The sequence below is a fragment of the Oncorhynchus nerka genome, unplaced genomic scaffold (assembly GCF_034236695.1).
Source record: "Oncorhynchus nerka isolate Pitt River unplaced genomic scaffold, Oner_Uvic_2.0 unplaced_scaffold_847, whole genome shotgun sequence".
Classification (NCBI taxonomy): Eukaryota; Metazoa; Chordata; class Actinopteri; order Salmoniformes; family Salmonidae; genus Oncorhynchus; species Oncorhynchus nerka.
In genome coordinates, this window is record NW_027040428.1 from 1 (window position 1) to 24,314 (window position 24,314).

A 24,314-nucleotide genomic window follows, 5' to 3' on the forward strand; every position below is an offset into this window, starting at 1 on the left:
CCCTCCATCTCTTTCATCCCTGTCTCTCTTCCTCCAATTCACTTCAATAGCCTTGTCTGTCCCATGAGGATCTTCTTCCTTTTTGAGCTAAATTGTTTATGGACCTTTTGGTCCCTGCGGACTCCCCCTCTCCCTCTCCCTCTCCCTCTCCCTCTCCCTCTCCCTCTCCAATCCCCCTCCTCTCTCCCTCTCCCACACACACAAACACAATAAAAAGAGCAAGACTCTCTACATTTCTTTCTTCTTACTTCTCTCTCTGATTCATCCTCTCTCTCTGATTCATCCTCTCTCTCTGATTCATCCTCTCTCTGATTCATCCTCTCTCTCTGATTCATCCTCTCTATGATTCATCCTCTCTCTCTGATTCATCCTCTCTCTCTGATTCATCCTCTCTTACTTCTCCTCTGTCACTTCCTGTCACCTTGTCTCCTGTCACCTTGTCTCCTATCACCTTGTCTCCTAACACCTTGTCTCCTGTCACCTTGTCTCCTAACACCTTGTCTCATGTCACCTTGTCTCCTGTCACCTTGTCTCCTGTCACCCTGTCTCCTGTCACCTTGTCTCATGTCACCTTGTCTCATGTCACCTTGTCTCCTGTCACCTTGTCTCATGTCACCCTGTCTCCTGTCACCTTGTCTCCTGTCACCCTGTCTCCTGTCACCTTGTCTCATGTCACCTTGTCTCCTGTCACCTTGTCTCCTATCATCTTTCTGACTCCAATGTGTAACATGTGTTGTTGTTGTTGTTGTTGTTTTCTATTGCAAAATGTTTTGCTGTGATGTCACTGATATGATCGTGGTTTTCTCTTCACTGCTGCTAATTTAACCTTCTCACTAAACATGCATAGTCACTTGTTGGCAGGCAAAAAAATCTGAAAAACACACACACACACACACACACACACACACACACACACACACACACACACACACACACACACACACACACACACACACACACACACACACACACACACACACTGTTTCACCTGTCTGCTACGATTAACCTTTCCATCAATCAAGACCCTGTCTCCATTAACCACACACGCACATACACACACGCACGAGCACACACACGCAACACTACCTCTCTCTCTCTCTCCATTAAATGGATTCAGATTAAATTATACAGAGTTACAGCCTCTCTCACAGGTCCTCTGGGGATTCCCTCGGAGTGTGTGTGTGTGTGTGTGTGTGTGTGTGTGTGTGTGTGTGTGTGTGTGTGTGTGTGTGTGTGTGTGTGTGTGTGTGTGTGTGTGTGTGTGTGTATTGAACCACTTGCCATTGTCCTGTAGCGTCATTGAGGACAGTAGGAAAGAGAGAAATGGAGAGAGAGAAGGAGAGATGGAGAGAGGGATGGAGAGTGAGAGATGGAGAGAGAGGGAAAGAGAGAGATGGAGAGAGAGGGAGAGATGGAGAGAGTGAGAGAGATGGAGAGAGGGATGGAGAGAGAGAGGGAGAGAGAGAGATGGAGAGAGAGAGGGAGAGAGAGGGAAAGAGAGAGATGGAGAGAGAGGGAGAGAGATGGAGAGAGTGAGAGAGATGGAGAGATGGAGAGAGGGATGGAGAGTGAGAGAGGGAAAGAGAGAGATGGAGAGAGAGGGAAAGAGAGAGAGGGAGAGAGAGGGATGGAGAGAGAGAGGAACGAGAGAGATGGAGAGAGAGGGAAAGAGAGAGATGGAGAGAGAGGGAGAGAGATGGAGAGAGTGAGAGAGATGGAGAGAGGGATGGAGAGAGAGGGAACGAGAGAGATGGAGAGAGAGAGGGAACGAGAGAGATGGAGAGAGAGAGATGGAGAGAGAGAGGGAACAAGAGAGATGGAGAGAGAGGAGAAGAGGAGAGATGGAGAGATGGAGAGAGATGGAGAGATGGAGAGAGATGGAGAGAGAAGGAGAGATGGGGATGGAGAGTGAGAGAGGGAAAGAGTGAGATGGAGAGAGAGGGAAAGAGAGAGAGGGAGAGAGAGGGAGAGAGATGGAGAGAGTGAGAGAGAGATGGAGAGATGGAGAGAGGACAGAGATTTGATTTGATATTTTAGTCCTCCTTTGGACTAATCTTCTAAGAGTCCTTAAACATTCCAATATAATGTATAAAACAATCCCATGTCCACATATAGAACAGAGTCCCAACAGCATAAATAATACACTCTCATATTGACCAGATAAATACTCTCTGAACAGACAGGCTCCTTCATCTACCATAGTCCTGCACAACCTTCACATGTGTTATTTAAGTGGTTTTAAAAAATATTGTATGAATGTATATATTTAAAAGGTTTCTGGTTTGCTCAGATAAATTATTCAATTACTTTATTGAATCTCTGAATCAAACTTTTTCCTATTTTTCTTTCCGGTTGACAAAAAGGTCATTTATCTCAAGGCCATCAGACTGTTAAACAGCCATCACTAGCTCAGAGAGGCTGCTGCCCTACATACATCCATTTATCTCAAGGCCATCAGACTGTTAAACAGCCATCACTAGCTCAGAGAGGCTGCTGCCCTACATACATCCATTTATCTCAAGGCCATCAGACTGTTAAACAGCCATCACTAGCACAGAGAGGCTGCTGCCCTACATACATACATTTATCTCAAGGCCATCAGACTGTTAAACAGCCATCACTATAGACAGAGAGGCTGCTGCCCTACATACATCCATTTATCTCAAGGCCATCAGACTGTTAAACAGCCATCACTAGCACAGAGAGGCTGCTGCCCTACATATCCATTTATCTCAAATCATTGGTCATTCCACTGGTGTGACAAAACATGTATTTTTACTGCTCTAATACATTCCATTTATAACAGCAATATCAGCTCCTCGGGGTTTAAACAGCCATCTAAGGGCTGTTCAGGATTCGTGTTGCTGTTTTTCTTTAGCTGTGGTATATTGGCAAACCCTCAGGCCATTTATCTCAAGGCCATCAGACTGTTAAACAGCCATCACTAGCACAGAGTATTTGTCTTATTCCACCCCTTTACTTAGATGACTGTTGTGTGTATTAGGCCGTTGTTGTGGAATTGTTAGATTACTGTTAAACAGCCATCACTAGCACAGAGAGGCTGCTGCCCTCACAATAACATCTGCTAACTGTGTGAAATCATCTGATAATCACTGTATGTGACAAAACATCTGCTAACCATTTACCAGTAACATCTGCTAACCAGTGTATGACAGCAATAAGGCATCTGGGGTTTGTACATATTGACCAATAACATCACTGTTAACCATGTGACCAGTAGGCATCTGTTGTGTGACCAATTTACCTGATAACCATGTGTATGTGCCATCTGCCACAACCAGGCTGTATGTGACCAATAACATCTGCTAACCATGTTATTGACCAATAACATCTGCTAACCATGTGACCAGTAACATCTGCTATCCATGTGACCAATAACATCTGCTATGTGTATGTGACCAATAACATCTTAACCATGTGACCAATAACATCTGCTAACCATGTGTATGTGACCAATAACATCTGATAATTGACCAACAACATCTATTAACCATGTGACCAATAACACTAAGCATGACCAATAACATCTGCTAACCATGTGACCAATAACATCTGCTAACCATGTGACCAGTAACATCTGCTAACCATGTGACCAACAACATCTGCTAACCATGTGACCAATAACATCTGCTAACCATGTGACCAGTAACATCTGCTAACCGTGTGACCAATAACATCTGCTAACCATGTGAGCAATAACATCTGCTAACCATGTGTATGTGACCAGTAACATCTGCTAACCGTGTGACCAACAACATCTGCTAACCATGTGTATGTGACCAACAACATCTGCTAACCATGTGTATGTGACCAACAACATCTGCTAACCATGTGTATGTGACCAATAACATCTGCTAACCATGTGAGCAATAACATCTGCTAACCATGTGTATGTGACCAATAACATCTGCTAACCATGTGACCAATAACATCTGCTAACCATGTGTATGTGTCCAATAACATCTGCTAACCATGTGTATGTGACCAATAACATCTGATAACCGTGTGACCAACAACATCTGCTAACCATGTGACCAATAACATCTGCTAACCATGTGACCAATAACATCTGCTAACCATGTGTATGTGACCAGTAACATCTGCTAACCATGTGTATGTGACCAATAACATCTGCTAACCATGTGACCAATAACATCTGCTAACCATGTGACCAATAACATCTGCTAACCATGTGTATGTGACCAATAACATCTGCTAACCATGTGACCAATAACATCTGCTAACCATGTGTATGTGACCAATAACATCTGCTAACCGTGTGACCAACAACATCTGTTAACCATGTGACCAATAACATCTGCTAACCATGTGACCAATAACATCTGCTAACCATGTGACCAATAACATCTGCTAACCATGTGACCAGTAACATCTGCTAACCATGTGACCAACAACATCTGCTAACCATGTGACCAATAACATCTGCTAACCATGTGACCAGTAACATCTGCTAACCGTGTGACCAATAACATCTGCTAACCATGTGACCAGTAACATCTGCTAACCGTGTGACCAACAACATCTGCTAACCATGTGTATGTGACCAATAACATCTGCTAACCATGTGACCAATAACATCTGCTAACCATGTGTATGTGACCAATAACATCTGCTAACCATGTGACCAATAACATCTGCTAACCATGTGTATGTGACCAATAACATCTGCTAACCATGTGACCAATAACATCTGCTAACCATGTGTATGTGACCAATAACATCTGATAACCATGTGACCAACAACATCTGTTAACCATGTGACCAATAACATCTGCTAACCATGTGACCAATAACATCTGCTAACCATGTGACCAATAACATCTGCTAACCATGTGACCAATAACATCTGCTAACCATGTGACCAGTAACATCTGCTAACCGTGTGACCAATAACATCTGCTAACCATGTGAGCAATAACATCTGCTAACCATGTGTATGTGACCAGTAACATCTGCTAACCGTGTGACCAACAACATCTGCTAACCATGTGTATGTGACCAACAACATCTGCTAACCATGTGTATGTGACCAACAACATCTGCTAACCATGTGTATGTGACCAATAACATCTGCTAACCATGTGAGCAATAACATCTGCTAACCATGTGTATGTGACCAATAACATCTGCTAACCATGTGACCAATAACATCTGCTAACCATGTGTATGTGACCAATAACATCTGCTAACCATGTGTATGTGACCAATAACATCTGCTAACCATGTGACCAATAACATCTGCTAACCATGTGACCAATAACATCTGCTAACCATGTGACCAATAACATCTGCTAACCATGTGACCAGTAACATCTGCTAACCATGTGACCAATAACATCTGCTAACCATGTGACCAATAACATCTGCTAACCATGTGACCAATAACATCTGCTAACCATGTGTATGTGACCAATAACATCTGCTAACCATGTGACCAATAACATCTGCTAACCATGTGTATGTGACCAATAACATCTGCTAACCGTGTGACCAACAACATCTGTTAACCATGTGACCAATAACATCTGCTAACCATGTGACCAATAACATCTGCTAACCATGTGACCAATAACATCTGCTAACCATGTGACCAGTAACATCTGCTAACCATGTGACCAACAACATCTGCTAACCATGTGACCAATAACATCTGCTAACCATGTGACCAGTAACATCTGCTAACCGTGTGACCAATAACATCTGCTAACCATGTGACCAGTAACATCTGCTAACCGTGTGACCAACAACATCTGCTAACCATGTGTATGTGACCAATAACATCTGCTAACCATGTGACCAATAACATCTGCTAACCATGTGTATGTGACCAATAACATCTGCTAACCATGTGACCAATAACATCTGCTAACCATGTGTATGTGACCAATAACATCTGCTAACCATGTGACCAATAACATCTGCTAACCATGTGTATGTGACCAATAACATCTGATAACCGTGTGACCAACAACATCTGTTAACCATGTGACCAATAACATCTGCTAACCATGTGACCAATAACATCTGCTAACCATGTGACCAATAACATCTGCTAACCATGTGACCAATAACATCTGCTAACCATGTGACCAATAACATCTGCCAACCATGTGACCAATAACATCTGCTAACCATGTGACCAGTAACATCTGCTAACCATGTGACCAACAACATCTGCTAACCATGTGACCAATAACATCTGCAAACCATGTGACCAGTAACATCTGCTAACCATGTGACCAACAACATCTGCTAACCATGTGACCAATAACATCTGCTAACCATGTGACCAGTAACATCTGCTAACCATGTGGCCAGTAACATCTGCTAACCGTGTGACCAATAACATCTGCTAACCATGTGACCAATAACATTTGAATTGTCAACATCCTGTTGGAATCCTGCAGCAACATTCTTAGAGTACAGAGAGAATATTACCACCTATCACTATGGAGATGAACACAGAGAGAATATTACCACCTATCACTACGGAGATGAACACAGAGAGAATATTACCACCTATCACTACGGAGATGAACACAGAGAGAATATTACCACCTATCACTACAGAGATGAACACAGAGAGAATATTACCACCTATCACTACAGAGATGAACACAGAGAGAATATTACCACCTATCACTACGGAGATGAACACAGAGAGAATATTACCACCTATCACTACAGAGATGAACACAGAGAGAATATTACCACCTATCACTACAGAGATGAACACAGAGAGAATATTACCACCTATCACTACGGAGATGAACACAGAGAGAGAATATTACCACCTGTCAATACGGAGATGAACACAGAGAGAATATTACCTCCTATCACTACATAGACCTGAAACACCAAGAGAGGAACACAGAGAAAAGTTCCCTCATCCAGCTGGTCGAGACGCTGTTCACAAACCAACCCAACAAAGCCTCAGGACAGCACTCAGACAGTCTGGCCCAACCCAACAAAGCCTCAGGACAGCACTCAGACAGTCTGGCCCAACCAAACAAAGCCTCAGGACAGCACTCAGACAGTCTGGCCCAACCGAACAAAGCCTCAGGACAGCACTCAGACAGTCTGGCCCAACCCAACAAAGCCTCAGGACAGCACTCAGACAGTCTGGCCCAACCCAACAAAGCCTCAGGACAGCACTCAGACAGTCTGGCCCAACCCAACAAAGCCTCAGGACAGCACTCAGACAGTCTGGCCCAACCCAACAAAGCCTCAGGACAGCACTCAGACAGTCTGGCCCAACCCAACAAAGCCTCAGGACAGCACTCAGACAGTCTGGCCCAACCCAACAAAGCCTCAGGACAGCACTCAGACAGTCTGGCCCAACCCAACAAAGCCTCAGGACAGCACTCAGACAGTCTGGCCCAACCAAATTATAATCAAACAACAATAAAATGATATGACCTATTGGGAAAACATGACCAGAATCCCTGAAAGACTATCTGACCACTGTGACGGATAGACAACTGAGGGGGGAAAACGCACAACGTACAGACTCAGTGAGTCTATTGAGAGAGGCCGCCGTAGGCAGACTTGGCTCTCAACAGACGCCCACAAAATGAGCTGGCAACTGAGCTGCACTTCCTCACCTCCTGCCAAATATATGACCGTATTAGAGACTAATATTATTTCCCACAGATGACAAGGACCCCCAAAAATAATTAGAAAACAAATCAAATATTGATAAGCTCTGTTATCTGCTAGGTGGAATATCGCAGTGTGACCTGTTGCAATAAGAAAAGGGAGGAGAACAAACACCACAGTAAATTAAACCTGATTTCATTTCCCTCGCCAGTTATGCTTATTCTTTTCACAGCACACGCTCTCGCACACACGCTGGCTAGCTGAGCGGGCCCTAGTGGAGCCGGGTTGCTGAGCGGGCCCTAGTGGAGCCGGGTTGCTGAGCGGGCCCTAGTGGAGCCGGGTTGCTGAGCGGGCCCTAGTGGAGCCGGGTTGTTGAGCGGGCCCTAGTGGAGCCGGGTTGCTGAGCGGGCCCTAGTGGTGCCGGGTTGCTGAGCGGGCCCTAGTGGTGCCGGGTTGCTGAGCGGGCCCAAGTGGAGCCGGGTTGCTGAGCCCCAGTGGACGGGTTGCACTGAGAGGGTCTAGTGGGCCGGGTTGCTGACAAAGCCCCAGTGACAGCACGGGTTGCTGAGAGGGCCCAGTGGTGGCGGGTTGCTGAGAGGGCCCTAGTGGTGCCGGGTTGCTGAGAGGGCCCAGTGGTGCCGGGTTGCTCAGGCCCTAGTGGTGCCGGGTTGCTGAGAGGGCCCTAGTGGTCTGGTTGCTGAAGGGCCCTAGTGGTGCCGGGTTGCTGAGGAGGGCCCAGTGGTGCCGGGTTGCTGAGAGGGCCCTAGTGGAGCCGGGTTGCTGAGCGGGCCCTAGTGGTGCCGGGTTGCTGAGAGGGCCCTAGTGGTGCCGGGTTGCTGAACAATAAAGTGGTGCCGGGTTGCTGAGAGGCCCTAGTGGAAGCCGGGTTGCTGATCGGGCCCTAGTGGTGCCGGGTTGCTGAGCGGGGGAAAGTGGAGCCGGGTTGCTGAGAGGGCCCTAGTGGTGTCGGGTTGCTGAGAGGGCCCTAGTGGCAGACGGGTTGCTGAGCTCTCAACAGTGGACGCCGGGTTGCTGAGCGGGCAAGTGGAGCGGGTTGCTGAGCGGGCCCTCACCTCCTGCCAAGTATGCCGGGTTGCTGAGCGGGCCCTAGTGGAGCCGGGTTGCTGAGCGGGCCCTAGTGGTGCCGGGTTGCTGAGAGGGCCCTAGTGGTGCCGGGTTGCTTAGGGCCCTAGTGGTGCCGGGTTGCTGAGAGGGCCCTAGTGGTGCCGGGTTGCTGAGAATAAGTGGTGCCGGGTTGCTGAGAGGGCCCTAGTGGTGTGTGGTTGCTGAAAAGGGAGGGAACAAACACCACAGCCGGGTTGCTAAACCCTAGTGGTGCCGGGTTGCTGAGAGGGCCCTAGTGGTGCCAGGTTGCTGAGAGGGCCCTAGTGGAGCCGGGTTGCTGAGCGGGCCACAGTGGAGCCGGGTTGCTGAGCGGGCCCTAGTGGTGCCGGGTTGCTGCTGGCCCTAGTGGTGCCGGGTTGCTGAGAGGCCCTAGTGGAGCCGGGTTGCTGAGCGGGCCCTAGTGGTGCCGGGTTGCTGAGCGGGCCCTAGTGGAGCCGGGTTGCTGAGAGGGTCCTAGTGGAGCCGGGTTGCTGAGAGGGCCCTAGTGGAGACGGGTTGCTGAGAGGGTCCTAGTGGAGACGGGTTGCTGAGCGGGTCCTAGTGGAGACGGGTTGCTGAGAGGGCCCTAGTGGAGCCGGGTTGCTGAGCGGGCCCTAGTGGAGCCGGGTTGCTGAGCGGGCCCTAGTGGTGCCGGGTTGCTGAGCGGGCCCTAGTGGAGCCGGGTTGCTGAGAGGGCCCTAGTGGAGCCGGGTTGCTGAGCGGGCCCTAGTGGTGCCGGGTTGCTGAGCGGGCCCTAGTGGAGCCGGGTTGCTGAGAGGGCCCTAGTGGAGCCGGGTTGCTGAGCGGGCCCTAGTGGAGCCGGGTTGCTGAGCGGGTCCTAGTGGTGCCGGGTTGCTGAGCGGGCCCTAGTGGAGCCGGGTTGCTGAGAGGGCCCTAGTGGAGCCGGGTTGCTGAGCGGGCCCTAGTGGAGACGGGTTGCTGAGCGGGTCCTAGTGGTGGAGAGCGGGCCCTAGTGGAGGTTGCTGAGAGGGTCCTAGTGGAGCCGGGTTGCTGAGAGGGTCCTAGTGGAGACGGGTTGCTGAGAGGGCCCTAGTGGAGCCGGGTTGCTGAGAGGGCCCTAGTGGTGCCGGGTTGCTGAGCGGGCCCTAGTAGAGACGGGTTGCTGAGCGGGTCCTAGTGGTGCCGGGTTGCTGAGCGGGCCCTAGTGGAGCCGGGTTGCTGAGAGGGCCCTAGTGGAGCCGGGTTGCTGAGCGGGCCCTAGTGGTGCCGGGTTGCTGAGCGGGCCCTAGTGGAGCCGGGTTGCTGAGAGGGCCCTAGTGGAGCCGGGTTGCTGAGCGGGCCCTAGTGGAGACGGGTTGCTGAGCGGGTCCTAGTGGTGCCGGGTTGCTGAGCGGGCCCTAGTGGAGCCGGGTTGCTGAGAGGGCCCTAGTGGAGCCGGGTTGCTGAGAGGGCCCTAGTGGTGCCGGGTTGCTGAGCGGGCCCTAGTGGAGCCGGGTTGCTGAGAGGGCCCTAGTGGTGCCGGGTTGCTGAGCGGGCCCTAGTGGAGACGGGTTGCTGAGAGGGTCCTAGTGGTGCCGGGTTGCTGAGCGGGTCCTAGTGGAGCCGGGTTGCTGAGCGGGCCCTAGTGGAGACGGGTTGCTGAGAGGGCCCTAGTGGAGCCGGGTTGCTGAGAGGGCCCTAGTGGTGCCGGGTTGCTGAGCGGGTCCTAGTGGAGCCGGGTTGCTGAGAGGGTCCTAGTGGAGCCGGGTTGCTGAGAGGGCCCTAGTGGAGCCGGGTTGCTGAGAGGGCCCTAGTGGAGCCGGGTTGCTGAGAGGGCCCTAGTGGAGCCGGGTTGCTGAGAGGGTCCTAGTGGAGCCGGGTTGCTGAGAGGGCCCTAGTGGAGCAGGGTTGCTGAGAGGGCCCTAGTGGAGCCGGGTTGCTGAGAGGGCCCTAGTGGAGCCGGGTTGCTGAGAGGGCCCTAGTGGAGCCGGGTTGCTGAGTGGGCCCTAGTGGAGACGGGTTGCTGAGAGGGCCCTAGTGGAGCCGGGTTGCTGAGAGGGCCCTAGTGGAGCCGGGTTGCTGAGAGGGCCCTAGTGGAGCCAGGTTGCTGAGAGGGCCCTAGTGGAGCCGGGTTGCTGAGAGGGCCCTAGTGGAGCCGGGTTGCTGAGTGGGCCCTAGTGGAGCCGGGTTGCTGAGAGGGCCCTAGTGGAGCCTGGTTGCTGAGAGGGTCCTAGTGGAGACGGGTTGCTGAGAGGGCCCTAGTGGAGCCGGGTTGCTCTGTATATATAGAGAGAGGCAACGGCCTTTACAGGTCCGTTTTTGTGTTTCAAACGTCTTTCTATCTTGAAACCTTGGTGGTTAATTTTAATTGTTAATTTGTTGATTTCATTTACCGAGGCAATGTTTAAAAAATAATAATAATAATTTCATCTTTATTTAACCAGATAGGTCAGTTGAGAACAAGTTCTCATTTACAACAGCGACCTGGCCAAGATTAAAGCAAAGCAGTGCAACACAAACAACAGAGTTACACATGGAATAAACAAACATACAGTGAATAACACAATAGAAAAATCTATATACAGTGTGTGCAAATGTAGTAAGAGTAGGGAGGTAAGGCAATAAATAGGCCAATAGAGGCAAAATAATTCAAATGTAGCATTAACACTGGAGTGATAGATGTGCAGATGATGAATGTGCAAGTTGAGATACTGGGGAGCAAAAGAGCCAAAATAAATAACAGTATGGGGATGAGGTAGTCGGATGGGCTATTTACAGATGGGCTGTGTACAGGTGTAGTGATCGGTGAGCTGCTCTGACACCTGATACTTAAAGTATATGTGATTCCCATATGAATTGAATTGAGAGAGAGAAGGAGTTAACCAATACGAGGACCTTCAGCCCTTAGGAAGGAGTTAACCAATACGAGGACCTTCAGCCCTTAGTAAGGAGTTAAGCAATACGAGGACCTTCAGCCCTTATTAGGAAGGAGTTAAGCAATACGAGGACCTTCAGCCCTTAGGAAGGAGTTAAGCAATACGAGGACCTTCAGCCCTTAGGAAGGAGTACGAGGACCTTCAGCCCTTAGGAAGGAGTTAAGCAATACGAGGACCTTCAGCCCTTAGGAAGGAGTTAAGCAATACGAGGACCTTCAGCCCTTATTAGGAAGGAGTTAAGCAATACGAGGACCTTCAGCCCTTATTAGGAAGGAGTTAAGCAATACGAGGACCTTCAGCCCTTAGGAAGGAGTTAAGCAATACGAGGACCTTCAGCCCTTAGGAAGGAGTTAAGCAATACGAGGACCTTCAGCCCTTAGGAAGGAGTTAAGCAATACGAGGACCTTCAGCCCAGCGAGGACCTTCAGCCCTTAGGAAGGAGTTAAGCAATACGAGGACCTTCAGCCCTTATTAGGAAGGAGTTAAGCAATACGAGGACCTTCAGCCCTTATTAGGAAGGAGTTAAGCAATACGAGGACCTTCAGCCCTTATTAGGAAGGAGTTAAGCAATACGAGGACCTTCAGCCCTTAGGAAGGAGTTAAGCAATACGAGGACCTTCAGCCCTTATTAGGAAGGAGTTAAGCAATACGAGGACCTCAGCCCTTATTAGGAAGGAGTTAAGCAATACGAGGACCTTCAGCCCTTAGGAAGGAGTTAAGCAATACGAGGACCTTCAGCCCTTATTAGGAAGGAGTTAAGCAATACGAGGACCTTCAGCCCTTATTAGGAAGGAGTTGTCACGCGATAATCCTCGGGGTTCGAGGGCCTTATTGCTTTTATAAAAAGGTTGCCAACATATTTATTTAAAAAATACTTTTTTTTCATTAAAAAAAAATTCATTATTTTCATTATTTTCATGAGGACATTAGTTTTTTTTTACATTCTGCAGTTGCTATGCAAAGCGGGCTGGTCGCTAAGGCTTTTTCTCATGGTTTGACCCAGTCATTCATTCTAATAATTCTGTTATTTTGACGAGATTCATTGATGATGAGAGAGAAAATCTTCAATAAATGATCATATATATCCATTAGGCCTATATGGGTCCTCGCTGGTTAATGAAGGAATGGAATTCTGAGTGTTTGACAAACTTTATTTGTAAAAACGCGCCGAATACAACATGTGTAAACCTGTCACACCCTGACCATAGTTTGCTTTGTATGTTTTTATGTTTTGGTTGGTCAGGGTGTGATCTGAGTGGGCATTCTATGTTGGATGTCTTGTTTGTCTATTTCTATGTCTGGCCTGATATGGTTCTCAATCAGAGGCAGGTGTTAGTCATTGTCTCTGATTGAGAATCATACTTAGGTAGCCTGGGTTTCACTGTGTGTTTGTGGGTGATTGTTCCTGTCTCTGTGTTTTGCACCAGATAGGGCTGTTTTTGGTTTTCCACGTTTATTGTTTTTGTTAGTTTATTCATGTCTAGTGTCTTTATTAAATAACATGAATAACCACCACGCTGCGTTTTGGTCCGCCTCTACTTCACCTAAAGAAAACCATTACAAAACCTTACAACTGAAATGCTTACTGTGAGCGTACCAAGTAATTGGGTGTCACTCTAAAGCGGGAAGGTGGAATAAACGAGTCAGGAAAAAGGTTTTTCTGATTGAACACGGTTCTCTATTGAGAGTATTTTGTCAACAAAAACATTCAAACATAATCAATGAAAAATCTTCCAAGGAAAAACACACATCTTCTTCTCCAGATGAAACAAGAACACAATAGGATAATCTTTAAACTACAACAAACATAAATCACGGTTTTGTCACCGTCTTAGTGGTTCTTTCAGCACAGCTTCTCTCTCTCGGTGGCCATCTTCCAGAGATAGTTTCCCCCTCTCTCTTCTGGTTCCATTCTCTCTTTTATAGGGGAAGGAGAGTAATCTCATTAGTACCGTCAGCTGTGCTTAATTGACTCTGGTTACCTTGTCTCCCAGGCTCTGTTGGGCAACTATCCATGAGCCCAGCCTGCCCTCTAGTGGTCCGTCCACATACCTTCCCCCCCCAGGACCGAACCGGAGGGTCGGGCGCCAGACGCACCGTCTTGGTCGCGTCGGGACAGCGCGTCTGCATTCCCGTTCCTCGATCCGGCCCTGTGGATGACATGGAAAGAGAATGGTTGTAAAGACAAAAACCATCTGGCTATTCTGTTGTTATTGTTTCTCTTACCAGCCATCCACGTGAGGGGCGCATGGTCAGTAACTAATGCAAACCTCCGACCCAGTAGGTAGTACCGGAGATAATCGAGGGCCCACTTGATGGCTAAGGCCTCTTTCTCTACGGTCGCATACCTCTGTTCCCGATCGCTGAGTTTCCTACTAATGAAGAGAATCGGCTTCTCTGCTTCACCTTTACCCTGAGCTAGTACGGCCCCGAGCCCTGTATCCGAGGCGTCGACCTGCACAATGAACTCTTGTGAGAAGTCCGGAGCCTGTAGAACGGGATCAGAACACAGGCCATCTTTTAACAATTGAAAGGCCTCTTCCGTCTCGTCTTTCCACTCTACCTGGTTTGGCAGGTTTTTCCTGATGAGGTTTGTGAGGGGTTGGCAATGGTTGCATATCCCGGGATAAAACGGCGATAATATCCTGTTATCCCTAAGAAGGCCCGAACGTCTCGCTTGGTCCGGGGTCGAGGCCAGTCACGAATTGCCCTGGTCTTCTCTGCCTGTGGGCGTATTTTCCCATTCCCCACGGTGTACCCCAGGTATTCCGCTTCGGACAAACCCAGGCAGCATTTATTTGGATTGGCTGTCAACCCTGTGGCTTCCAAACTCACGAGCACCGCCCGTAATCGCAGGAGGTGACTATCCCAGTCCTCGCTGTGGATGACCACATCGTCTATGTACGCCGCTGCATACTCTTGATGGGGCCGTAGAATGGCATCCATGAGGCGTTGGAAGGTTGCAGCGGCACCGTGCAGTCCGAAGGGCATCCTCACATACTGGAAAAGCCCCTCTGGAGTGGCGAAGGCAGTCTTTGGGCGATCCTCCGGAGCCACCGGCACTTGCCAATATCCCTCGTCAAATCCAGGGTAGTGATGAACTTGGCCTTTCCTAAGCGCTCCAAGAGTTCATCCACGCGGGGCATGGGATACGCATCGAATGTAGAGATGGCATTGACGCCCTAAAGTCGTTGCAGAGTCTCATACTACCATCGGATTTGGGGACCAGGACTATGGGACTGGACCACTCACTCGTCGAGGGCTCGATCACGCCCATCCTCAACATCTCCCTCACCTCTTTCTTAGCGATGACTCTGCGAGCCTCGGGAATCCTGTAAGGGCGGATATGCACCTTCTTGCCGGGTTCAGTGTGGATATGGTGGAACAGGACATCTGTTTGTCCTGGGAATGGAGAGAATATTCGACCGAAGTTCATAATCAGCTTGTCTAGCTGTCTTGACTGCTCCGGTAGGAGAGTTTGGCCACGGCGCACCTGTGGTAGAGCCTCCTCTTTTCCTTTGCCCTCCAGGGCCATCAAAGCCACCTCCTCCTCTCGTCCATGGTATGTCTTCAGCAGGTTTATGTGATAGATTTGGACCTTCTTCCTCCTGTCAGGTTGCTTGATGAGGTAATTGACCGGTGAGACCCTTTTCATTACCTCGTAGGGCCCCCTCCACTGCGCCAGCAAGCGATGTTCGGCCGTGGGCACAAGCACCATCACTTTCTCTCCCACGGTGAACTCACGGGGGTCGCAGACTTATCATAGGCCCGGCCTTGGGTCCTTTGGGCCTTCTCCATATGCTCCTTGACTATGGGCCACACTGCTGACAGGCGGTCTCTCATCAGGGTAACGTGTTCTATTGTGGATCGAAAGGGGCATGGTTGGGTCTCCCAGGTCTCCTTGGCTAAGTCGAGGATTCCTCGACAGGGTCTGCCATAGAGCAATTCAAACGGAGAGAATCCAGTGGATGCCTGGGGTACTTCTCGCAGGGCAAACATTAAGTGTGGGAGAAGCATGTCCCAGTTTTTCCCGTCTCGGGACACCACCCTTCTCAACATGCTTTTTATCGTTTTGTTCAAGCGTTCACACAACCCGTCTGTTTGAGGGTGGAATATGCTTGTACGTATCTGTTGAACCTGATATAACCGACACAAGTCCTTCATCAACCGGGACATGAACGGGGTTCCTTGATCAGTCAAGATAGTCTTGGGGAGGCCCACACGAGAGAACATCAGGAATAACTCCTTGGCAATTCCCTTTGACGACATGTTACGCAGGGGTATGGCCTCCGGGAACTTGGTAGCGTAATCTATAACCACTAGGATGTACTCGTGTCCTCTGGCGGATTTTGGGAGGGGTCCTACGAGGTCCATAGCTATGCGTTCAAAGGGAGTCTCTATGATGGGGAGAGGAATCAAAGGGTTACGTAGGTGTGGCCGTGGGGCTGTACGTTGACATTGATCACACGTCCTACAATACCTGGCCACATCCCGGGTGACCTGGGGCCAATAGAATCTCTGCATGATTCTGTCAATAGTCTTGTCTCGTGCCAGGTGTCCTCCTAGGACGTGGGAATGGGCTAACTGTAGAACTGTATCTCTGTATGGCCTAGGCACCATTAGTAATTCCTGGTTTTCCCCCCTTCGTCGTACGACCCAGTATAAGAGACCCCGCCTGATTGCATAGTAAGGAAGAGGGGGCTCACCTGATCCGTCGACGTTCCTCCCGTCGATCACCTTCACCTTCCTCATGGCCTCCCTTAGGTCTGGGTCTCTATGCTGCGAGGTGCCGAACTGTCCCTTTAATTCATGGGGCAGGTCGACCTCGGTAGAGGGATGTGGAGGTTGTTCCACATCCCCATCAGGGGTGACCGAGGAGAATCCCTTCCAGGTTCCCTCCTCGGATGGAGCTTCAAATATATCCCTTAGCGCCTGGTTGCTCCTTCCTTCCTGCGTTGTGTATAGCCCTTCACATGTGTCTTCATCGGTGGTTTCTTGGAATATCTGTCGTAAACGTTGGGTCGCTATTTCTTCCTCTGCTGCAGAGGACGAGGACGCGGCTACGTCTCCTTGTAGGACTACTACCTCGGGCTTGGATTTTCTCTTCTTTCCTGTCCCCCTTCTTCCCGTGCATACCGTCATCTGCCGAAGCTCCTTATATAAGGGACAGTCTCTCCCGATCAATAATGGCACCTTCAGCTGCGGCACTTTCCCGGCCCTGACTGTACACCTTCCTTTTGGAGTGAGAATAGGCAGATTCACAGTGGGGTAATAGTGGGTGTCTCCATGGATACAGGATACGGCTACTTTGTCTGGTAGCAGTGTTGCGGAGGTCACCATCCGCTCCTCTACTAACGTAACCATACTTCCCGAGTCGAGAATAGCTACCACATCTTGTCCTTCGACTTGCACCGGAATCTCTGAGGCTGGGGCTATCTCTGCTAACCAACAGTGTTGATCCTGCCCCCTCAAAACGGGATGTGTGGGGGTAGGCAGTGATGACTCCGTGACCATGGGCTCATCCTTGCTAGGACATTGTGGAGCATAATGGTTGGGAGACTGACATTTATAACACCGACCCTGCTGTGTGGTGGCTGACTTCTCCCACCTCCGGGAGGGGCTTGGACGTTTCGGTGGCGGCGCGCCGGGGTGAGTCGTGGTGCGGGATTGCAAGACTCCTTCCGTTCCTCCTTGTCACTTTTTAACAACTCCCCTGTAGACCGATATGTTTCCACCGCCTGGGCTATGTCGTCGGCTGACAACGGGTTGGCTTGCCCCACAACCCTTTTTAAGTCACTGGGTAATTCTCTCAATATCTTGTCCACTACGAGAGTCTCTATCACATGTCCTACTCCCTTTCCAGGTTCTAGCCACTGTTTCGTCAGTCGTATTAAGGCGAAGATCTGGGCACGGACGGGTTGATCAGCTGTATAGGTCCATTGATGGAACTTTACAGCCCTATCTCTGGCAGTCAGCTGGTACCGGGACAGGATCTCGGTTTTTAGTCGCCCATAGTCCGCAGCTTCGCGGGAATCCAGGTCAAAATAGGCTTCCTGAGCCACCCCGGTCAAAAGAGGGGCTAATGCGCTCGCCCATTCTGTGGGCGGCCACTCTTCCAAGGTGGCCGTCCTTTCGAAGGTCATGAGGAAGGCCTCAATATCATCCTCCTTGGAGAGACGAGGTAAGATGGCGTGAGCAGCCGCTCTTGGCTTAACTCTAGGTTCTTCTAGTCGGCTCAGCTGTTGTTGCAGGAGTTCTATGGTTGTCTGCTGTGCTGTGAACAATTGTTGTAGTAGGGCGTTATCCATCGTTCTTGAATGGTTCCTCCGGGTCTACTGGAAGAATCTTGATTTACTCACTTATCCTTGTGTCACTCGTCCACCTAATGCCCGCATCCTCCACCAATGTGAGCGTACCATGTAATTGGGTGTCACTCTAAAGCGGGAAGGTGGAATAAACGAGTCAGGAAAAAGGTTTTTCTGATTGAACACGGTTCTCTATTGAGAGTATTTTGTCAACAAAAACATTCAAACATAATCAATGAAAAATCTTCCAAGGAAAAACACACATCTTCTTCTCCAGATGAAACAAGAACACAATAGGATAATCTTTAAACTACAACAAACATAAATCACGGTTTTGTCACCGTCTTAGTGGTTCTTTCAGCACAGCTTCTCTCTCTCGGTGGCCATCTTCCAGAGATAGTTTCCCCCTCTCTCTTCTGGTTCCATTCTCTCTTTTATAGGGGAAGGAGAGTATCTCATTAGTACCGTCAGCTGTGCTTAATTGACTCTGGTTACCTTGTCTCCCAGGCTCTGTTGGGCAACTATCCATGAGCCCAGCCTGCCCTCTAGTGGTCCGTCCACATTACTTACAAGTTCTTAACCAACAATGCAGTTTTAAGAAAAATAAGTGTTAAGAAAGTATTTACTAAAACAACCTGAAGTAAAAAATACATAATTTTTTTTCGCGGGGGCACAGGTTAGTTGAGGTAATTGAGGTATTATGTACAAGAAGGTACAGGTAAAGTTACTATGCATTGATAATAAACAGAGTAGCAGCAGCGTAAAAGAGGGGTCATTTGGTTAGCCGTTCAGGAGTCTTATGGCTTGGGGTTGGAAGCTGTTTAGAAGCCTTTCGGACCTAGACTTGGCACTCTGGTAGAGAACAGTCTATGACAAGGGTGGCTGGGGTCTTTGGCCATTTTTAGTGCCTTCCTCTGACACCGCCTGGTATAGAGGTTCTGGATGGCAGGAAGCTTGGCCCTAGTAATGTACTGGATCGTACGCACTACCCTCTGTATGGACTTGTGGTTGGAAGCCGAGCGGTTGCCATACCAGGCGGTGATGCAACCAGTCAAGATGCTCTCGATGGTGCAGCTGTAGAACTTTTTAAGGATCTGGGGCCAAATCTTTTCAGGCTCCTGAGAGGGAATAGGTGTTGTCGTGCCCTCTTAACAAACATTTTGGTTTGTTTGTGTAACAGTATAACTTTAGACCGTCCCCTCGCCCATACCCGGGCGCGAACCAGGGACCCTCTGCACACATCAACAACAGTCACCCACGAAGCATCGTTACCCATCGCTCTTCAAAAGCCGCGGCCCTTGCAGAGCAAAGGGAACTACTACTTCAAGGTCTCAGAGCAAGTGACGTCACCGATTGAAACACTATTTAGCGCGCACCACCACTAACTAAGCTAGCCGTTTCACATCCATTACATTTGTACCATGATAGTTGTTTGGTGATGTGGATACCAAGGATCTTGAAGCTCTCAACCTGCTCCACTACAGCCCTGTCAATGAGAATGAAGGCATGCTCGGTTCTCTTTGTCCTGTAGTCCACAATCATCTCCTTTTGTCTTGCTCACGTTGAGGGAGAGGTTGTTGTCCTGGCACCACACGGCCAGGTCTCTGACATCCTCGCTAAAGGCTGTCTCGTCATTGTCGGTGATCAGGCCTACCATTGTTGTGTCGTTTACGGTTTCCATGGTGAAGTATTAGTTCCATGTTCATTCTTGGGTAGCTAGCCTACTGGCACCGGGGAGGTCGCATTTGTAGGATTATACACGTCGTAGAGACAGACAGGTAGGTTTATACCCCAACCATAGAGACAGACAGGTAGGTTTATACCCCAACCATAGAGACAGACAGGTAGGTTGATACCCCAACTGTAGAGACAGACAGGTATGTTGATACCCCAACTGTAGAGACAGACAGGTAGGTTTATACCCCAACCGTAGAGACAGACAGGTAGGTTTATACCCCCAACTGTTGTAGAGACAGACAGGTAGGTTTATACCCCAACCGTAGAGACAGACAGGTAGGTTTATACCCCAACTGTAGAGACAGACAGGTAGGTTTATACCCCCAAATGTAAAGACAGACAGGTAGGTTTATACCCCAACTGTAGAGACAGACAGGTAGGTTTATACCCCCAACTGTAGAGACAGACAGGTAGGTTTATACCCCCAACTGTAGAGACAGACAGGTAGGTTTATACCCCCAACTGTTGTAGAGACAGACAGGTAGGTTTATACCCCAACTGTAGAGACAGACAGGTAGGTTTATACCCCCAACTGTAGAGACAGACAGGTAGGTTTATACCCCCAACTGTTGTAGAGACAGACAGGTAGGTTTATACCCCAACCGTAGAGACAGACAGGTAGGTTTATACCCCCAACTGTTGTAGAGACAGACAGGTAGGTTTATACCCCAACCGTAGAGACAGACAGGTAGGTTTATACCCCAACTGTAGAGACAGACAGGTAGGTTTATACCCCCAACTTTAGAGACAGACAGGTAGGTTTATACCCCCAACTGTAGAGACAGACAGGTAGGTTTATACCCCCAACTGTAGAGACAGACAGGTAGGTTTATACCCCCAACTGTAGAGACAGACAGGTAAGTTTATACCCCCAACTGTAGAGACAGACAGGTAGGTTTATACCCCCAACTGTAGAGACAGACAGGTAGGTTTATACCCCCAACTGTAGAGACAGACAGGTAGGTTTATACCCCAACTGTAGAGACAGACAGGTAGGTTTATACCCCCAACTGTAGAGACAGACAGGTAGGTTTATACCCCAACTGTAGAGACAGACAGGTAGGTTTATACCCCCAACTGTAGAGACAGACAGGTAGGTTTATACCCCCAACTGTAGAGACAGACAGGTAGGTTTATACCCCAACTGTAGAGACAGACAGGTAGGTTTATACCCCAACTGTAGAGACAGACAGGTAGGTTTATACCCCCAACTGTAGAGACAGACAGGTAGGTTTATACCCCCAACTGTTGTAAAGACAGACAGGTAGGTTTATACCCCCAACTGTAGAGACAGACAGGTAGGTTTATACCCCAACCGTAGAGACAGACAGGTAGGTTTATACCCCAACTGTAGAGACAGACAGGTAGGTTTATACCCCCAACTGTAGAGACAGACAAGTAGGTTTATAGAATGAAAGGCAGAGTCTTAGCCACATCCACCATCCCCGTCCAGAACAACCTAGCAGAACCAACAACCTACTGGACAGAGTCTTAGGCCCATCCACCATCCCCGTCCAGAACAACCTAGCAGAACCAACAACCTACTGGACAGAGTCTTAGCCACATCCACCATCCCCGTCCAGAACAACCTAGCAGAACCAACAACCTACTGGACAGAGTCTTAGGCCCATCCACCATCCCCGTCCAGAACAACCTACTGGACAGAGTCTTAGGCCCATCCACCATCCCCGTCCAGAACAACCTAGCAGAACCAACAACCTACTGGACAGAGTCTTAGGCCCATCCACCATCCCCATCCAGAACAACCTAGCAGAACCAACAACCTACTGGACAGAGTCTTAGGCCCATCCACCATCCCCGTCCAGAACAACCTACTGGACAGAGTCTTAGGCCCATCCACCATCCCCGTCCAGAACAACCTAGCAGAACCAACAACCTACTGGACAGAGTCTTAGACCCATCCACCATCCCCGTCCAGAACAACCTAGCAGAACCAACAACCTACTGGACAGAGTCTTAGGCCCATCCACCATTGTGTGGGCGTGAGTGTGTATGATTGCATGTGGCTTGTGGATATATTTATCTACAGAAATGTTGTGTGTTGTGTGTGTTGCGTGTGTTGTGTGTGTGAAATCCCGTTAACTGTGATAAGTCTTCTAGCCTGCAGCCTATCCTCTCTCCTTTCTCATCTCTCCTCTTGTCATTCTTTATCACTCTCTCCTCTGGCTCCATCTACACTTTCTCTCTCTCTATAGTCTGTTTCCCTCTACCCTTCCCCCCCCCCCTCTCTCTCTCTCTCTCTCTCTCCTCTCTCTACCCTTTCTCTCTCTCTCTATCCTCTGTCTCCATCTACCATCTCTCTCTCTCTCTCTCTCTCTCTCTCTCTCGTCACCCTTTATCCTTTCTCTCTCTCTCTCTCTCTCTCTCTCTCTGTCTCTCTGTCTCTCTCTCTCTCTCTATCCTCTGTCTCCCTCTACCCTTTATCTCTTCCAACCTCTCTGCTCCCTTTCTCCCCTTGTTCCACTTTCTCTGTCCACTTTCTTCCTCTCTGTCCCCAATCTTCCTCTTCCCCTCGCTCCCCGCCTCTCCCTCTATCAGAGTTAAATAGATTACTAGGACAGTGGCGTAAAAGTGGGTGACATTGAGAGATCCAAGGCCAACTGCTCCTTTCATTGGTATTATGGCAAAGAGAGAGAGATCCAAGGCCAACTGCTCCTTTCATTGGTATTATGGCAAAGAGAGAGAGATCCAAGGCCAACTGCTCCTTTCATTGGTATTATGGCAAAGAGAGAGAGAGAGAGAGGTAGAGGTAGAGAGAGATAGAGAGAGAGAGAGAGATAGAGGTAGAGAGAGAGGTAGAGAGAGAGATAGAGGTAGAGGTAGAGAGAGAGAGAGAGAGAGAGAGGTAGAGGTAGAGAGGTAGAGGTAGAGAGAAAGAGAGGTAGAGAGAGAGGTAGAGGTAGAGAGATAGAGAGGTAGAGAGAGAGAGGTAGAGGTAGAGAGGTAGAGGTAGAGGTAGAGAGAGAGAGAGAGAGGTAGAGAGAGAGACAGAGGTAGAGAGAGATATAGGTAGAGAGAGAGACAGAGAGAGAGAGACAGAGGTAGAGAGAGATATAGGTAGAGAGAGAGATAGATGGAGAGAGAGAGATAGAGGTAGAGAGAGAGAGGTAGAGAGAGAGAGATAGATGGAGAGAGAGAGATAGAGGTAGAGAGAGAGAGAGGTAGAGAGAGAGAGGTAGAGAGAGAGAGATAGAGGTAGAGAGAGAGATAGAGGTAGAGAGAGAGATAGAGGTAGAGAGTGTGCTGCAGCTAGCGAACGAGCTGCAAAAAAACCCACTCAAAACTACCTTCTTGCCCTTTGTGCTGTTGTCTGTGCCCAATAATGCTTGTACCACGCTGTGTTGCTGCCCTGCTGTTTTGCCATGTGTTGCTACCATGCTGTTTTGCCATGTGTTGCTGCCATGCTGTTTTGCCATGTGTTGCTACCATGCTGTTTTGTCATGTGTTGCTGCCATGCTGTTTTGTCATGTGTTGCTACCATGCTGTGTTGTCATGTGTTGCTGCCATGCTGTGTTGTCATGTGTTGCTGTGTTGTCATGTGTTGCCCATGCTGTGTTGTCATGTGTTGCTACCATGCTGTGTTGTCATGTGTTGCTGCCATGCTGTGTTGTCATGTGTTGCTGCCATGCTGTGTTGTCATGTGTTGCTGCCATGCTGTGTTGTCATGTGTTGCTGCCATGCTGTGTTGTCATGTGTTGCTGCCATGCTGTGTTGTCATGTGTTGCTGCCATGCTGTGTTGTCATGTGTTGCTGCCATGCTGTGTTGTCATGTGTTGCTGCCATGCTGTGTTGTCATGTGTTGCTGCCATGCTGTGTTGTCATGTGTTGTTGTGTTGTCATGTGTTGCTACCATGCTGTTGTCATGTGTTGCTACCATGCTGTGTTGTCATGTGTTGCTGCCATGCTGTGTTGTCATGTGTTGCTGCCATGCTGTGTTGTCATGTGTTGCTGCCATGCTGTGTTGTCATGTGTTGCTGCCATGCTGTGTTGTCATGTGTTGTTGTGTTGTCATGTGTTGTTGTGTTGTCATGTGTTGCTGCCATGCTGTGTTGTCATGTGTTGCTGCCATGCTGTGTTGTCATGTGTTGCTGCCATGCTGTGTTGTCATGTGTTGCTGCCATGCTGTGTGTTTGTCATGCTGTGTTGTCATGTGTTGCTGCCATGCTGTGTTGTCATGTGTTGTTGTGTTGTCATGTGTTGTTGTGTTGTCATGTGTTGCTGCCATGCTGTGTTATCATGTGTTGCTGCCATGCTGTGTTGTCATGTGTTGCTGCCATGTGTTGCTGCCATGCTGTGTTGTCATGTGTTGCTACCATGCTGTTGTCATGTGTTGCTGCCATGCTGTGTTGTCATGTGTTGCTACCATGTGTTGCTGCCATGCTGTGTTGTCATGTGTTGCTACCATGCTGTTGTCATGTGTTGCTGCCATGCTGTGTTGTCATGTGTTGCTACCATGCTGTTGTCATGTGTTGCTGCCATGCTGTGTTGTCATGTGTTGCTGCCATGCTGTGTTGTCATGTGTTGCTGCCATGTGTTGCTGCCATGCTGTGTTGTCATGTGTTGCTACCATGCTGTTGTCATGTGTTGCTGCCATGCTGTGTTGTCATGTGTTGCTGCCATGCTGTGTTGT